This window comes from Glandiceps talaboti, chromosome 4, assembly GCF_964340395.1.
Source record: "Glandiceps talaboti chromosome 4, keGlaTala1.1, whole genome shotgun sequence".
Classification (NCBI taxonomy): domain Eukaryota; kingdom Metazoa; phylum Hemichordata; class Enteropneusta; family Spengelidae; genus Glandiceps; species Glandiceps talaboti.
In genome coordinates, this window is record NC_135552.1 from 5,422,649 (window position 1) to 5,441,678 (window position 19,030).

Consider the following 19,030-nt stretch of genomic DNA (forward strand, 5'->3'; position numbering starts at 1 on the left):
AAATTTACAAGTTAGACAAATTTTGTGGTGTTGTGTTAAACAACTCTTTTATTAGAATTATGAGATATGAGCACTGACCAACATCTATGGATGTATTTATCATCTGTTCAACGTTGACGTGTTCGGTGTTTTGTTATCTTAACAGTGTCTGTTTTGAACATTTTGAACTATACTATAATATCTCACTTGAGTGGCTTTCACTAGTAAATATACCTTCAGCAACCAGGCTGTAAGAAGGTTCAGATATTAATTTATTCATGAGATTGTTATGATAATTATCGTATTTACCTCTGTCAAACATTTTGAATCAAAATATACAAAAATATAGTTCATTTAGGACTTATTATATTCAACTTCTTAGGTAACAGCAGAACGAGTTACTATATCTATTTTAACGTTAGTCTTATTAAGAACAAAAAAATCAAGCATTTTACTTGAAACCTTTACTTCTTTAAAGGGGAATTTTAACATTATACTAAATTGAAGTGTAATTTGTGTGTGAAAGTAAGACATTACATATCTACTGTTGGAAGTAAATGTTAATGGCAAATTTTGTAATCTTTTCATGTGTTAGAATTTAGATGTATTTGATCCTCTTTTGAACCGTTTTGGAATGCCGAAATATTTCCTTTCCTGGATTAAGAAGAAATTGTTTTTGGGGTTTGTTTAATAGATAGCGTAACTCAATATGAAGTGACCGTCATAACATATATATATATATATATATATATATATATATATATATATATATATATATATATATATATATATATATATATATATATATATATATATATATATATGAATGAATATGTATGTAGGATCATAAATTCTTCGTAGACGAAAATTCATTGTTGAATCGTCCGGTACGATATAGAAGAGTAACAGTACATATTTATTTAACAAATTAATGTATATTGATACCTATACGAATTATGATTAAACAGAACCTTTGTCTGCACTTTTTACTTTAAAACGTTTGCAATAATCAGAATAAAATGAATCTGCCTTTAAGTAAAAAAAAAGCGCATTTTTGAAATCGTAACCTAGGCCCACTGTTTGGTACTGGAAACACATTTTTTTCTCCGCATTTGATGGAATCCAACTTGACATATTGTCATTTTAATTGATACACTGGTTGGGATTGATAGTCATAATCTCTTCAATAATCCTTGTTATTCTTTCTTAAAGTCTACTGTACGAGTCGTGTAATTAATACCTTGATTTCCTTGGACTTTTTCTTGTTTGAAATTATCACTACGATTGTTTTATTCTAGACAATGTTAATCTCTTAATCTGTCATGTATACGTTAATAGTATCACAGTGTTTTGGTTAGACACACATGTAGTACTAGACATTGTGTGGCTCGGAGATTGACACAGATTTACTGGTTTCGAGTCAGTTGCGATGTTATCGACGGCCATGTCTACATAAATATTAGGAGCACTTGGCAAGACTCAATCAACAGGAGGTTCTTGCATGTGAACAGGATAATTTAGTTTCAAGAAGGCCGTATACAAACTTTGATTAATACAAGAAGGGTTTGGTACTACACCACGCTGAGACATTTATATTTTAATGCAGACATTGAATAATCGTAGTAGATTTATTGGGTCAGTGCATTTTTGTGCCTTTCCCGGCTATATTTACGAACACTTATTTAACAAAAACTGCAGACACGGGCAGTAGACACACTAATCTACATACTACATCGTTTATCTACATACTACATCACTTGACCACTAGTTATGTGTGCTCTGTTTGACAGAACATGTGTCTATCTGATACAGTGTATTGAAATAACGTCGTCTACTTTCAGTGTTTGTGAATTCAATTTATCTACCACCACAGAAATCAGGCAATCGGCAAATACTAACTAAAACTATTACTGAATGATACATGTTGCTATAAGACAACGAAAGTTGGTGGAGTTACACTCACAGTAGAATGGCGTATCTGGCAGCAAAGTGTCCTCAATCGCCCATATTTCAGTATTTACATCTTTATAGGGATTAAATCCACATAACCAAGGCACTGATATCATCCACGCCTGTAATTTACCACATTCAACACTAATTGTAGTTCATGTCTATCTTAGTTTGCCTTTACCTTGATTTCCGTAGTAGTTATGAGATTCCATTACAAAAGTTGTTGTGGAAGGCACAGTACCGTGGTGGGTTATGATGAATTGTTTGCTCTGATTGATCATCTATTGTATTGATGTATGCATATCCTATATAATTACATTATGACATGGTCATCATTATATTATAATACTTCAAAAAAAACCCCACAAATTGACGCCATATTCTCCATAAAGTTTATGTTACAGGATAATTACAGATGCATGTACTAGATGAAAAAATCGTCATGTCATAATTGCCATAAGCGTGGAAAGTCAATAAGTATTCTAAGTTTATTGACATTAAAGTTGCACAAACTGTAACAGAGGCCAGAGTCAGTCACTGGGCGTAATGTGCATACATAATGCAAATGTAAAATTATAGAAGAGAAAGTCTACACTAACGTGGATTGACTAAGGTGGCTGAGTATGTACACATAGTAACTGAGACGGGCGAGTTTTTTGTTGTTGAATTTTTGGGTTACCATAAATTACATCACACGGCCACTGTTGTATTCCTGGTGAGGGATCAACAAATTGGCATATATATAATGCAGAATCTTTAAGTACTAACTGGAATGATATGATGTTTCAATAACACAAAAGTAACTAAGAGAGTTACAAAGTTACAAATTGTGCCCTTTTACGATAATAATTTTAATTATGACTTTGCGATCACCACTCGACAACACAAGTAATGAGTGAAAGTTGTTCGAATAGCAACAGAAAAACTATGTGCTTGTTTTTTGGACTGATATTTTATGATAACATGATTCGATTTTTAAGACAGATGTTGAGTTTTAAGAATCCGAGGAGGTTTGACAAAACTTGTAAGATGATTGAAAGGAAGGATTTAACTTGAAGAAGATGGTTTAGCAAACTTACTGTGGTATATTATTATACTTATCGTCAATAAATAAAAAGTTGTGTTCAATTTGAATATTAATGTTGTCATTGAATGTATAATCAGAGCGACTGAGTGAACAAATAACATATACAAAGTAGCGTCGCCATCAGGCTAGGAGTGACAACATGTGCAGTTATTCCTGTACAATGTATTGGCAGATTCTTGCCCCATGTTTGTGTGATGTTCAAGTTGTCCTAGTAACATCCCCATCACTGGATTTAACACTCACTCATTTTGTAGTATCGGTTATCAAAACTCACCGCTGGTGGCTCACTCACTCTGGCAGCCCGAAGCCGGTCACGGTTATGGTAAGTATTTTGAGCTTTGCACATACATGAAACATGTAGCGCTGCTAACTGCGACTTTCACAAAGTTTCGTTTTAATATGATCATGGAAATGGTTGATAAGTGAGGATTTAAAAAACAGTTACATATCATTATTATCACACCATTCGACTCGATCCGTTTGCGGTGATCACTTGTTACCACTAGATGGCGTAGTAGCAGAATGGGACTGAGAATATATTTGCTACAATCGCGTGCATTTTTTTTTGTAATTCAAAAAAAAAAAAGTTGTATTCTCGATATGTTCTTTCCAAACAACAGCAATTATATAACAGTACAGAGTACCTGATGTACAAATGTTATATTCATAAGAGAAATATTCATTTTATCAAATTTACTACACGGGCTAAACTGTCTCTACTTGTCAAGATAAATATTATCGACGTGGCAAGACAAGCAACAACTTTAAAGTTACTTGGAAGTTGCTGTTTTAAATTTCCAGGGAAAGCATATTCTGATTGATAAAAATTCAGATGAAAAAGACATGTTTTTATTACCTGAGAGTAGTTTTTATTGAAAGCATTTGAAATTGTGAGTGATATATGAGAGTTCTCGCTCACGCCATTGAATTTTCGTATTTCACATTCTATTTGTACTTTCGATCATTCTTGTGGGAATTGAATTTCAATTCAGTTACAATTCAATTGAAGGGAACAAGATGAATAGACGTTGTATGTGCTGTTACATTTGACGTTATTTTAGTTGAAATCATAAAATAGAACCGAATAATAAAGGACCATATAGTGTGAAATAAAGACGATAAATTCAGTACCTGATGGATACGTTTTGTAATAGGGCTCCCTCAACTATAGTTCTTTTTTTTGCCGGCCTTAAATTTCCCAAAACTTACCCTGGGGCAGACAGGATAAAACAAAAAAACACAGACAGAGACAGAGAACACAATGCTAGCAAGTCAATGTAAAAATCACTTTTCTCTGCAAAATTTGATGTCTTAGATATACGGGTAGTTATGCTGAAGATGTTTTTTTTGAGCGACATTTCCCATTCAATATAGTATGAAATACTGCCTGTGCGGAATGTTTGAGCAAAACGAAATGTCTTTTTTTTCTAAATCTACCAACATACCTACCCGCACGCGGGCGGCATCCAAAGAATTTAATACATCGTATAGCTTTTTATCATTCAAAGACAATCTAAAATTCAAAATCCGTCACGTAAAACGGATGTCACTGAGTGATATGCAAATAGTAAACATTACGTCATAATACTGAGCAAACGCGCACTCTGATTGGATGATAAAGTTAAGGCTGACATGTAAACAACCGCATTGCAGTTATCGGAGAGGTGCGTGATGCTACGCTCAACAGTATAAGGCGGAAGTGATTTTTATTTTAAAATGAAACTGCATTTTTAGACATTCAAAAATGAATTCGTAGTCGCAGGTATACATATGTTATTTGCCAAATACTGTTGCACATCTTGCTGCTCGAGGTAAATTTTCTGGTATAACGGCTCTCCGTTATTATTACCGGAAAAATTACCTCTCGAAGCAAGACATGGAACGGTATTTGGCAAATAACATATACGAATCTATATTAATTTTCTACAATTCTTCTTGTAGTCTAAGTTAAATCTAGGAGCAACTTATAAACTGCCCACATTTATTTTGTTATGTCGAATCATGATAAGAGTTGCCTCGGAATCAACAGACTTGTAGTTGTCAGTTTCAACGCCAACTATTATTGCAGATAAACCAAAAAGATGCTTAAGTTTCATTCAGGCGGTACGATGTTTTTTTTTTTACATCTCACACGCCATTTGTTGTTACTAAGGCTCAATAAAAAGCACGTGGTTCCGATTACGCTCAATAGATTATTTTAGAATAGGTTGGGTAGGTAGATTTATTATTTTATTTTATTATTATTATATATTTTTTCATATACACTTAAGGTAATTATGCTTTCCGCTGTTTTCCGAATGGTTATATATTGGTTTCTTACCATCAGATGTACAGCCATTATAGATTGAACGAACAGAATGATTTATATTGCCTTTTTAAGTTGATGTCAGTTTCAGCATCCGCTATTTCTGGCGAGAGTTTCACAATTTTCGCGATTTTATTATTTTTCCCTCGAATATGAAAAAATAGGTTGGGTCGGGAACAGGAACCAACTAATTCTTTTTAGGCCTAATTACACAAACTAAAGCAAACCAAATGTACGAATAAAGATGTTGAATGTGTTTGAAATCTCCTTTCATCGATCTGACAGTGATGTTGATTCGTGAGCATAGCGAGGTAAAATGTATCATTTTAAACACTTGCGCATTATCAGTGTCTGTATTTTGTTTATAACAGAAAACCTTGTGTGAGAAGTAAAAACATATATTACTGAAACTCAGTAGTCACTCTGGTATGGTCGTACATATCTATTGATTCACTTTCATAAACTTTGTATGGTAAGCTTGTTATATTTTTTTATATATGTGATAAAGCAAAATATCTAAATCAATATTGGTAATCGATACCGTGATCTTGGTCGGTTTATTGATTGATTGATTAATTGATTGATTGATTGATTGATTGATTTATTCATTACAGTGTGGAGACGGTCGTAACAATTTTTACCTTCCGTAAGGATGGTTTTATAATAGAGATGAAGTCTGTGTGTCTGTGTGTGTCTGTATCACCATTTCTGAACAACGACTGGCTCATTTTAAGCGAAATTTTGTAGACGTGTAACTTAGGGTAATGGCAAGAACTGATTACGTTTTGATAAACATTCCATGAATATTAATGAGCAATTTACGTAATTAATGTTTTTTCGGTAATTAGGCTATATCTCAAGAGTGCACTCTTCAAATTCATTATAACTTGTCACATACATTTTCGATACCAAAGCGCAACTGTTCTGAAAATATTATCGATTTAGCTTTTAGTTTTGATAATTTATTGGCATATTTCGGTAATTAGACGCGGTTGCCACACAAACAGAAGTTGTTGTTTCTGGTCAGGAAACGTTGCCTAAAGTGGTGTGACGACGCAAATGTTTTTGTTAATTGTTCATGATTAGTTCTGCAGTTGTCTTCAATTCATTGAAGTAGCAATTGATGTAGGGAGAGTTATTTTGTGTTTCCCTTGGATCTGCACTCTGCATTGGCTGGACAAACACGAGAAAAAAGAAGACCGGGGCAGAGTGATTCAAACTCACCAGAAAACAATTTTTTTTGTTGGCCTTAAAATAAGTTTACAATGAGCGCGGAGTTCACAAACAGGTGAAATATTTATCACTGTTTCAATTTCGTCAAATATATGGACATACAATTTTCAAATTTCACACACTAATGCGCAGATGAATAAAGAGAAATTGTGTCTTTTTAGATTTTCGATTAGAAGTTTAAGAAGTATTATATTGACCTCGAACCGTCTCTATTTTACCGTGGTCTTTTCCGATTTCTCTCAATAACAAACTACCACTGTTTGTTGCAAGGCTTGTACATAATCATTTATCTAGCTCTGTATCTCAGGATATAAATACACTCACATATTTATCAAGTGTAATATTCTATAATTTACACCCAAATGTATGTGGTCAAAATATGGAAAATAGACCAAGCCTCGACTAGCCTACGAAGAAAATTTCGCGAAAATGTATCAATAATGGTGACCTATACATTGACCTCTATATAATTAGTGTACAGTGAGGGCGCGCCACTCAACAAAACCTTGACAATTTTCCCGTAGTGATTAAAGGAATGTGAAATAGTATACATGCAACGAGTAGACAGACCGACTTGTAAACTCGTGGTGGGACAGCACGCACATGCCATATCTCGTGTATGTAGGGATCACGAAATCCGAGTGAAATCGAGGATGGCAAGCTTTCCTGTGCTGAGAATAGGAGGCGGGCATTTGAACAACATTCTCGACAACTAACTTTCATTGGGACCTGAAAAATCACAGATATAGAGCTAAATTTCTTGCATAAATCATGAAATTGCAAGACTATACCCTTACGGAAGGCATTCAGTTTAAATCTGGTTTCTGTACAGTTTTGGTTATCAGAATTAAGGAAACTGTTTTACTAGTGTATGTTATGTGTATAGTATGTTAACTTTGTTCATTAAACCTTGTTTTCTCTACCTATTACCATTTTCCTTATTGTCAATTGTTTTGTTTCATGTTAGTTAAGGTGCAGAATGTGTCGTTTTTGAACTACATAGGGACAATCGTTCGGGGTAGTTAAGGGAAGGGGTGGGGGTTTCATGACCTATAGCGATTTACAGTCTATTTCAGAATACCGTGCAGCTTTTCTGTTTGATACAACCACACAGAAACCAACAAGAAACTGCATATACCACTCTTCAATAGCTAGATCGCATATTCGGCTACAATTCGTATAAACTAAAATAAACCATTTCAATTGCAGATATCTGGGCATCTGAATGGCGCGTAAAATGTCCTTTGCGGTGTTCAATTGATGTCTGCATATGTTGGCATGTGTAGTTCATTTCACAAAACACAAAATTTAACGAACTGTACTCATTCAATATTGCTATTTTAAAGTGTATCATTTCCTGTTTCTTGTTGGTTTCACAGTCCGTGGTTGTAACAAACACTGTATTGAGAAATTTACTGAACGACCTTACATGATACCCGTGTAGCACGATAAGCATTTACGTAATCATAGGCAGAGCAAGCTCAGAGTAGTTTCGTGTTTACAATGGCACCACATTTCTGATCAGACTCCTACCAATGAAATGATATATCAATATGAATCATACAATGTGCGCCCACTTTGTGACAACAAAAATCATAGGGACAAATAGTCAGTAAGTCTTTTTCAAGTAACAAGGTTTTATTGATGAAAAGTAAATGAATGATGGCGAATAATGAAAAGTACCATTTGGTGCATACTGCAATGGAAAAGACAGGCATTTTAGATCAAAAGAACAGAATAATAACGCACAGTTTTAAAGTAAATGTTGCAATTTAGCGTATTTGCAAATTGCTGTTATAAACAACAAACGGGAGGTATGTCCTTTGTTTGCACTGTTTCAGAAAATAAGGACATTGCAATTTTTCTCCAGGCCCCTGCCATAAATTCTGACACTAGCCTTAGTATACTACTTAGCATTTTAAGCATCTTTATTTACATCCAATCGAATAACAGATATTATGACATCATCGTAAACAAATTCTTAAAGGAACTGTTTGGATATTGAAGGCCATATGGAAAAAAGGGCCATTCCATTCTAGTTTGGAAAAAGGGCCATTCTATTCTAGTTTGGAGTAGTAACTGGCGAACCATAAATCTATGTATGTTGACTTAGTCCTGTGTGCTCGTGTGATCCGGTACATGAGTTACCTTGTATGTGGTGTGTACATTAACTATGATGTTCAGTGTGAAGTTCACAGAGGTGATAGTAACTTCACCGTTATGATAGTATTTGAACCAAAGCATGATCATGGGAGTCTGTGCACATGAAAAGGCAAAACTTAATTTAAGGAACTGTGCTCGGTGTAAATTTCGATTAATACCACTCCATCTAGCTATATATATGTTTCCGCGTGTTTCAAAGAAGGTTGCAGTTATACTAAATATGATATTACACAGCATGTTTTTAGGAATAAAAATAAAAATAATCATAAGCTATTTTGGCAACTGGCATAATAGTAAATTCCACATATTATTATTAGACACATTGTAACAGATACGTGTCAAGATGCAATACACTTTATTGCCAGGAGTTCAATTAGCAGTTGGTAATGTCAAACTATGCTTATTAAAGTAACAATGCAACTGCTTCACTTTTGTATGAATCCCTACACTGTGTTATTACTTTGTGTAGGTTTGCAAGATTTCCAGATGATATTTCCAACCAGAGAAAAACATCCAAGAAAAATAATGACGCCTCCTGCTAATTCTATGGGTTGTGGGTTAACACCACTGAAAACAGATTGCAGTATGTACGTCACAGGAAGTTCTATGGTCATTACTACGGACACTACAGCTGCCTTTTCATCACGTGCACTAAAGTTTAGGCAATATAATCCTGTAGTATAGATGAGGCAGAATGCTACAAGATGGCATGCAACAGAAGACGTCATATTCCATACTGGGGTCTCTACACGACATACAATCAGGATCACAGATACAGACACACCGATCAAACCCATGTAGAATGTCCTGGCATGAACGGACACGTTCTCTTCCATTCCACGGCTGATCAACAAATAGGCAGCAAACGTGATGGCAGCGACAAATGCCAAACAATAACCTAGGATGGTGTGCCATGACGCAGTATCTTCATTCTTTGTTCCAGTATCCATAGATCCGAATATGAAAGTCGGGTGTGTGATCAGCACTACACCAACTATATTAAAAACAGATGCTAACACTTCGGAAAGTTGTAGTTGTTCCTTCAGACAAATCACGCCCCCAATAACGCTGGAAATGACAAGGAAAGCTATCTTGATTGCAGTGGCATTCCCTGTACTTTGGACCATAGCCACTGAAAAGATGACAGCGATGGTTTCGATAATATTCATTATGCCAAAGCTTACAAGAAGGATAGTTTGCTTCACATCCCGGAACAGAAGTTGTACTCTTTGATTGATGATTACTGGTAAGGTTGCAATTGATATAGCGACATACATCAGCAAATTTTGCTGTATTGGTTTCACTCCATTCTCCGATACATAACTCGATAAATAGAGCGCTGTTCCAAAGCATACGCCTGCAGCCACAGCAAGTAGTGCTGCAACTACTTGATGGAATTTCCCACAGTATACCGGAGACTGATGACCCGGTTCACTGCTCCCGCTACTTGCAGGCTCTGTATTATCGACGTCCTGACTAGAGAATAGCCATCTTGATTCACTTAATCCAGGTTCCATGTTTAGCCACGTTGATTGACCCCCTTCGAAGATACGACGTGTCGTTCTAATTTTTGATAGTGAAAAAATATAATTATATAACTTTTTCAAACATGTAGTGACCAATAGCATTGAATTTGATTACTGCCAAGCCATGCGTATTATGTGATGTATATTGAATATCCATCATTACATTGGTGTAAAGTTAAAAACAAATCCAGTATTTTCACTTTATGGAAATGAGATAAAATGAGATAGTTCTTAATGCAACCATCTCCTAATGACAATCTGATGGTTATACAATAACTTATTGTAGAACAACATTCTCTTAGACTTTTTTGTTGATGTGAAAAGTATTTAAGTATATTTTATGATGGTCGCACGAGTTATTTATAATGAGCAGTGAGTATCTGAAAACACAGGTCGTGATGCGTGAAATAGCCGCTTATTTCTCACGATTAAAGGGAAGTGATGGCATACTATATATATTTCAGTCAATCTAGCTGAAATTTTGCCCAAACTCGGACATAGTTGCAACAGAAATATATGTTTGACATATCTTATTCGGAATTTTATGTTGAACTACATATCGAAACGCTAACATAAACAGCACTGTTGGAACATGGTAAATTTTTTTTTATCAATTCGCATAATTACTTAAAATATAGTATTCATACTATTTATTCACACACCAATGCAAGTAACTTAACTATATAGGCTAGTCTGAGGATGACGATCAATTACTTTAGAACACAGACAGCGCCCTTGCCGGCCTTGGAATAGATATACAATTTTGTCTAATATCCCTATATGTAGTATGTCAATCATTAGACATCAATATGGAAAAGCACATGCATACTTTTTTTTCTTCATTAAATACATTCCCTGTTACAAAACATGTGTGTCGCATGTTACATAATGAGTATAATTAGCATATAAAAGAATATAGTTATTTATAGTATATATATACAACAACTTTTATTGATTCATGACACATGTCTGCTCCCTGACATAAATCAATGTAGATATCTTTCAAGGACATGTAATTTAGTCAATACAGCGGTAAAATTATCCGACCTGAAACAACGATTTTAGTTATCTTACACAGAATTATATTTTAAACAACATATCAAAGGTGTAGAATAATCTATTGGGTGAAAAGTATTGAAACATGCAGTTTTATTTATTAGCATAATAAGAGAAAAAAAGACTATTCATGAAATGTCACTTGTTAAAAACAATGCAAGTTACATAAGTTACATATCTACAGGTTGGACTGACGTTCGGAACAAGACTTTGATCATAAAACTTTTTGAATATAAACGGACTTGATGTGTGTTATTTGAAGTACCTTAGGGGCGATATCAATAGTTCAATGTAAGATAAAAATTAAATTATTTCATTTTGGGTATGGGGGTTTGATACATTTTAGTTCTCATTCTACAAATTTGATTTTACTTTTAAAATGGATCTGTCTGTACCCCTAAAGCAAATCTTTCTCACAAAATGTCGCAAAATTGAGAAATAGAAGAAACTTCGCTATAGTAAATGCATGGCACTTAGGGAGAGTGAAGTAACGTATCAGCAAAAGAATGATTTTTTTTGTTAACTGCATACCGACTTGGTATTCATATCACTATATACTACTACATACTGATTTGAAATTGATTGTGCTTTCAATTTTGGCCAATTTAGTTAGAAGGGGGATGGGGGGGGGGTGTCTGAGGCCTAAATGAAATAATTTAGTTCTTTAAACCCACATTGAACTATCGATCTTCAACAACCCTGCAAACAGTATATCTATCATAATTTACTAGGTATTGAAATGGAACATTGCTTACTTGAATGCATTCCTCTCACTATTAAAGAATTTCTTACGTAAACATACATAGTAACAAGTGTTAACTACAAATGGTAATTCATCTGTGTTGTTACACCATAGTATTCAAGTTAACTTTTGTTCCAAACACAACTTGAAAATTTGCCTGAAATTTTCGACCGCACACTTCAGTCTTGTCAACAGCTTGACCCGCTATTCAGTAACGTGACCTTGCGGACACGTGAGCCTGAAGGAGTCATAAATGCCTGGAAGTTTATATCGCCGCCCGCCTCTGTTCAGCGATGGTTTAAGAGCCCGGATGTAAATAGCTTCTTTCACTCCCGTTAAATATATCTATGTCCCCTTATTAGGCTCACGTGTCCACAAGCTCACGTGTACTGAATAGCAGGTCAATCTGTTGACAAGACTGAAGTGTGCAGTCGAAAATTTCAGGTAAATTTTCAAAGTTGTGTTTGGAACAAAAGTTAAATTGAATACTAAGTGTTAACTAATTTATATCAGTTATATGATTGTAAAGTTATTTATATACAGCATACGCGATAATTGAGGTATTAAAGACCATATTCAAGTGTTCTGTGGTTTTAAACTATGTGTACGATGTGATATTTTATGTTAACTGTCTAAATGCAGTGTTCATCGTTCACGTGTTCGTATATAACATTACCGAATCGCCATTCACGCGTTCCGATATGTAACGAAAATATGCAAATTAGTCGTAAACCCTATGACACCATTATGCAAAATTTGATGGATGTTTTACAAGGGATAGCCACAATAATGTGGACCCAGTTTTATGTATGAATATTTGTGTAGTTAAAATACATGTTAAAACATAATGCCATGCTTGTACAGACACGATATGGCAAACCGCGCTAATTTTCGCAGCCGGGTCATGCTTATTATTTGTATTATTTGATGTGCATAATATAGTCATCAAATCACCCAACTTAACAAAAAATAACTAGCAAAAAGGCTCAAACATACGGGGGGGGGGGGGGTAGTTTTACTGTAATACCGGTACTTATAAAACACGTCTAGCTAGATTAAGCAAATCCAAATATTTGTTTGTCGAATAGTAAGCTCTTAACGGTCAGCTATGCCAAAATGCTGTGGCCTTGCAATTGGAAGGTAAAAAATAAATGATAGAGTTAGATTTCATAGTTTCAGATTATCTCGTAGATATTTTGCAATCAAGGTCATTATAAGATAGTCACTGCTAAAGAAGTACATCTCCAAAAATATGCATGCTATCCGCTCCGCTTCTGAAAGCAGAATAAGGTGGTCAATGATACACTCCCTGAGCAATGTATCACACCATAAATACAATCTAATCAGTATTGTTCGCCCAAAGAAATCTATAAATGCATAAATATTTTTATGCAAAAGATCATATGTGTTATGTTTTACTGTACATTTGATAGGGTGGGAAAGAGAGGTTCAATTATAAATACTTTATTGAGATTAACCCGTCTTAATCTACATGACAACATTAGATACGCCAGTGATTGGCAAGTGGCGGATTCAATTCCTGTCGCCCGAGGGCGATCTGATATTCTACCACACTCCAAAATTGTCATCGCTCAGACAAACGTTTTTATGGTGCAACAGAAAGTGGCGCTCACGTGCCAAATGTAATGTTGAACGTTGCCACTATGTGTGAAACCTATAGTTGCAATGAATTTGTCATACAGATTGATGGAAAGTCTCTCTGTGTGTGTGTGTGTGTGTGTGTGTGTGTGTTTTGAAAGGACTGGAGTAGGAAGCAAGCATCTCGTATCTTCAGTATTTGATCATTTACATCCCCTGAAGTTCGCAGTAATATACATGTATGTTTACATGAACGAGCTACCAACTCAGATTTTAAATAATCAAAAGGGTGCTGTCAGTAACAACTGCCTGATCACGAAATCAGCATGTTAACCCGGAAACAAGGTGGCTGTGATGTGTCACTGGTGACAATACAGTACACACGGTTCTGCCTTGATGCCTCAGGTGACATGATATTTTTAAACATAGACAACTTCAAATGCAAAATAAATAATTGTAGAGTTGTTGCCAACGGTCAATGTCTTATAAGAAACATTGCATCTGATAGCATAGGGTTAGTGAATTGACTTGACTTGAGTTTTTATGTATGACAGTTATGAGTATTGCAGTAAATTATGATTTTTACTACAAATATGGACGCCAGTCGGTTTAAAGTTATACCACCTAGGAATGCAAATGTCATATACCTTGTTCTGTATTAATCGTAAACAAAAGTTAAAGGAATTGGCCACAAATACAAGATACAAGATACAAGAAAACTTTATTATCTCACGTAGAGAAATTACGGTGACGTGGATCCATACATTAAACACATATTAATATAAAGATACAATAAATACAAAAAAAATGTACACACTGTTTATGTCTTTAAAATGAAATATGATCTTTGACCGCTGTAGGTCAGATAAAATGATAACAACAAAGCAATGCAGAACAGATATCTTTAAAATGCAATCATTTACTTTGGCTGAAGTACATATCACAAAGTATCTGCAATTTGCAAGAAATCACTTGATTGCTTTAATTTGATAATTTACTCAAAGGTCAATGTCAAAGTTTTAAAAGAAAACCTTCACCTGATAATATAAGGTACACACTTAAATGAAGTCTGTACGTTTTCTAGTTGTTGAGCCATGCGATAAATATTGGGGTAAGACAGTGATGTAACTCATGGAATATAAAAGACGGCAGTTGTAAAATCGCACTTCTTCAGCTAACACAATTTTAGTGTAGGTTTTTATACGTACATATAGTGAGTATCATATTTGATTCAACTCTCTATACTACAACAGCTTATGGAATTAATTATTTACGATTGGCCACAATATGCACTTGAATTACGGTACATTATTTGACCAGCATTGAGATGTGCATGATAACCTGAGATGAAGTTAACTGTCAATTAACGCCATTATACTAATAATACCATTACCAGCAGCTAAACATGTCTCCAAATGCTTCAGTAAGGATACACATAAAATTACTTTTAACTCAAAATATAACATCCTTACGTTTTTAAAATAATCACTAAACCTACCTGCGGAACCGGCTTTTCATAAAGTGCACAAATTGCTTTTTGAGAACGTCAAATTGTAACAATTATTCCCTAAGGTATAGTATACTTTATGGAGTTTATTTAGCAGTTGGTAATGTCAATACAAACCATGCTTAAGTAAGTAACATAATAAAACTACGTTTGATAGATAGCATACAATACTGAGTAAGTGAATCCTTAAACCCCAATACACCTTATCCATGTGTGTGCGTTTACTAACTGTGCCTACGTCTGTTGAACTGTAATATAAAATTAATGTATTTGCTTTTGATATTAAGCGAAACCATGAACCTCTGTGCTACGTTATTAACTTGTGAACGTTTTGCAAAATTTCCAAATGATATTTCCAACCAGAGAAAAACATCCAAGAAAAATAATGACGCCTCCTGCTAATTCTATGGGTTGTGGGTTCACACCACTGAAAACAGATTGCAGTATGTACGTCACAGGAAGTTCTATGGTCAATACTACGGACACTACAGCTGCCTTTTCATCCCGTACACTAAAGTTTAGGCAATACAATCCTGTAGTATAGATGAGGCAGAATGCTACAAGATGGCATGCAACAGAAGACGTCATATTCCAGACTGGGGTCTCTACACCACATACTATCAGGATAACACATAATAACATACTAATCAAACTCATGTAGAATGTCCTGGCATGAACGGACACGTTCTCTTCCATTCCACGGCTGATCAACAAATAGGCAGCAAACGTGATGGCAGCGACAAATGCCAAACAATAACCTAGGATGGTGTGCCATGACGTAGTATCTTTATTCTTTGCTCCAGTATCCATAGATCTGAATATGAAAGTCGGGTGTGTGATCAGCACTACACCAACTATATTAAACGCAGATGCTAACACTTCGAAAAGGTATAGTTGTTCCTTCAGACAAATCACGCCCCCAATAACGCTGGAAATGACGAAGAAAGCTATCTTGATCGCAGTGGCATTCCCTGCACTTTGAACCATAGCCACTGAATAGAACACAACGATGGTTTCGATACCACTCATTATGCTAAAGCTTACAAGAAGAATAGTTTGTTTCACATCACGGGTCAGAAGTTGTACTCTTTGACTGATAATTACCGGTAGGGTTGCAATAAACAGTGAGGCATACGTAAGCATATTTTGCTGAATTGGTTTCACTCCATTCTCTGATACATAACTCGATAAATAGATTGCTGTTCCAAAGCATACGCCTGCAGCCAGAGCAAGTAGTGCTCCAAGTACTTGGTGGGACTTTCCACTACAAACGCAAGTTTGACGAGATCCAAGGGTAGCATTACTGGTAGACTCTGTACAACTTTGAGTGGAGACTAGCCGTCTAGATTCACTTAATTCAGGCTCCATGTTTACAAGGAATAGCAGCAATGATGGATCCGGTTTGCTGTCTGAAAATATTGCAATTTATGTTTTTTTCTCTAAAAATAATACCATAGTTATGAATTTATAATGACCGTGTTGGGTTCTGACATGTCCCACTGTTTATGCATTTCGCCAAACACTTATTATTTAATTTTTTTTTTAATTATAGACTTTAATTCGGAAGCGACGTCCATATAAGTATATATTACAGAAAAGCTACATGACTGATGTTCTTAAATATAACAATTTTAACATATAAATTAAACAAAAAGTAACTTGTCCCATAATTCCACCATATGGGATCTGAAATACTGTAAATCACATGTACATCTAATTATGCTGTTACAACTTACTGAAAGTCGTCTTCTCAAACTAAACACTTGCTTTCTCATCAGGGCATCAAACGAATACATTATATTCGGTACGAACATAGAGCTTGCACTACTTCGTTTATCATAATCTAACAATAGGCGTGCAGCATGCATTGTTATATGCAACTTTCAATTTTCCCATTAACCTTTCCGTATGATTGAGCCATAGTGGCCCTCCATACAACTGTTAGCAGTATGTTTTAAACAAAATGCACTTCACATTAAAGGTACATTTTGAGAATTTTCTCATAAGCATATTAGCAGATATATAAAAAGATCTGATCTGCCGTTCAATGTCATCATCGTCTCCAAAGTTATTAGTCAACAAGAAACCCAGATGTTTTTTCTTAGCAACAACCCCTAGTCTAACTCCATTCAAGTATATTGAAGGAATACGACGAATCTTAGTTTGAGCTAGAGTAACACACATACAATTGGTCTTCTTGCTGTTAAATAAAAAGTCTTGAGTTTCACCATAGGTACTGCATATATTAATCAGTTTCTGTGTTCCCTTGGCAGAAGGACTTATAAGACAAATATCATCTGCGTACATTAAATGATTTATGAAAATACCTCCAATATTACAACCTGTTTTCGAGTTACACAACAGAACACTTAAATAATCAACGTAAACATTAAAAAGCTTTGGGGATACAATCCCACCCTGTTTTACACCATTAGTGACTGTAAAGCCACCAGAAGTATATGCACCCCATCGAATAACGATGTGTTGTGTCCTATACCAAGTAACAAGAAATCTAACAAAAAACACAGGGACATTACGTTGAATCAGCTTTATAAAGAGGGTCCAATGGTTGACTCTGTCAAATGCTTTAGATGCATCCATAAAAGTAACGAATACATTACTTCCGTGATTTCTGTAATAATTGACAGTTTCCTTTAACACAAAAACACACATATCAGTCGAGTGACCTGATTTGAATCCAAAATGATGGTGAGTTGTCCCGAGATAAGATTCAATATGTTTCAACAAGACTAATTCAAGGAGCTTTGAAGTTACAGTAGAAAGAGCAATCGGACGATAATTATTGCTGTCAGTAATATTACCATTCTTTATCGTATTTATTATCGTAAAAGGTTGAAATACTTTCAACATGTTTCGAGTTTTTGCAGTGAATACCTTTACAACTTATTCGGAGGAATGGATATCTTTTATTGAAATAGTTCACATAGGTGTCAAGACAGTAGGACGTATACACTAATATTGTATGTTTGGAGATGTCATTCAAGTTAAACTTTAGTGTCCTTTGTTTCATGTCTATCATAATTATGCATGCGCTCATATCCTATGTGTGACTTATTGTGATGTAATTATTGTAACGACCATAGCGTCGCAGATTCAAGACTTGGGGTTTGACCGCAGACAGAGCTGAGAGCACATGTCTCTCCTGTCTCATATGCAGTTTATCCATGTACTAAAATAGTAAAGTTTCGATACCATGCTTGTACAGACATGTAATGACAAACGTCGTTTGTTTTGTCAAACGTGTTTATTGTGTTTTGTGAATAACATATTCATCAACCTGTTCTACTTAGTAAAGAGTAATTATCAACGACCCCGAGGCTCAATCTTGGTAATTTTATGTTACTTATAAAAACCTGTAGTACGAGTCACCCCTATGTTTATAGAAGTTGGAATAGGCAGCTCATAACGGTCAGGTTTATCAAAATATTGCGGCCTTAATTAAAAGGTACCAAATAAATGACATAGATAGATTTCATTAAAGATCATCTAGATGATATTTTACAATCAAGTTCATTAAAAATGATAGTGAATGCACAGTAAGCACTGATCCACAAATTGGCTTATCCGATTCTGAGCGCCGAATGGGTTCGTTGCGTAAATACATGTCTTGAATTGAATTGAATGATACATTCCCTGAACAATGTATCTCAACAAATACAGATGTAGTATTTTACTCCCAAAGAGATACATAAACGCATACATATTACACTTCTATGCAAGACAGGCTGACGGTCATATTTGTCATAGCAAAAGCATGTTTTGCGAATTTTACAGAAAACATACCATTACGCTTTTATTGATTAAGCTTTTAGTGTATCGGGAGATGAATATCAATAAAATGTGTGTGTGTGTTTTGAAGAAG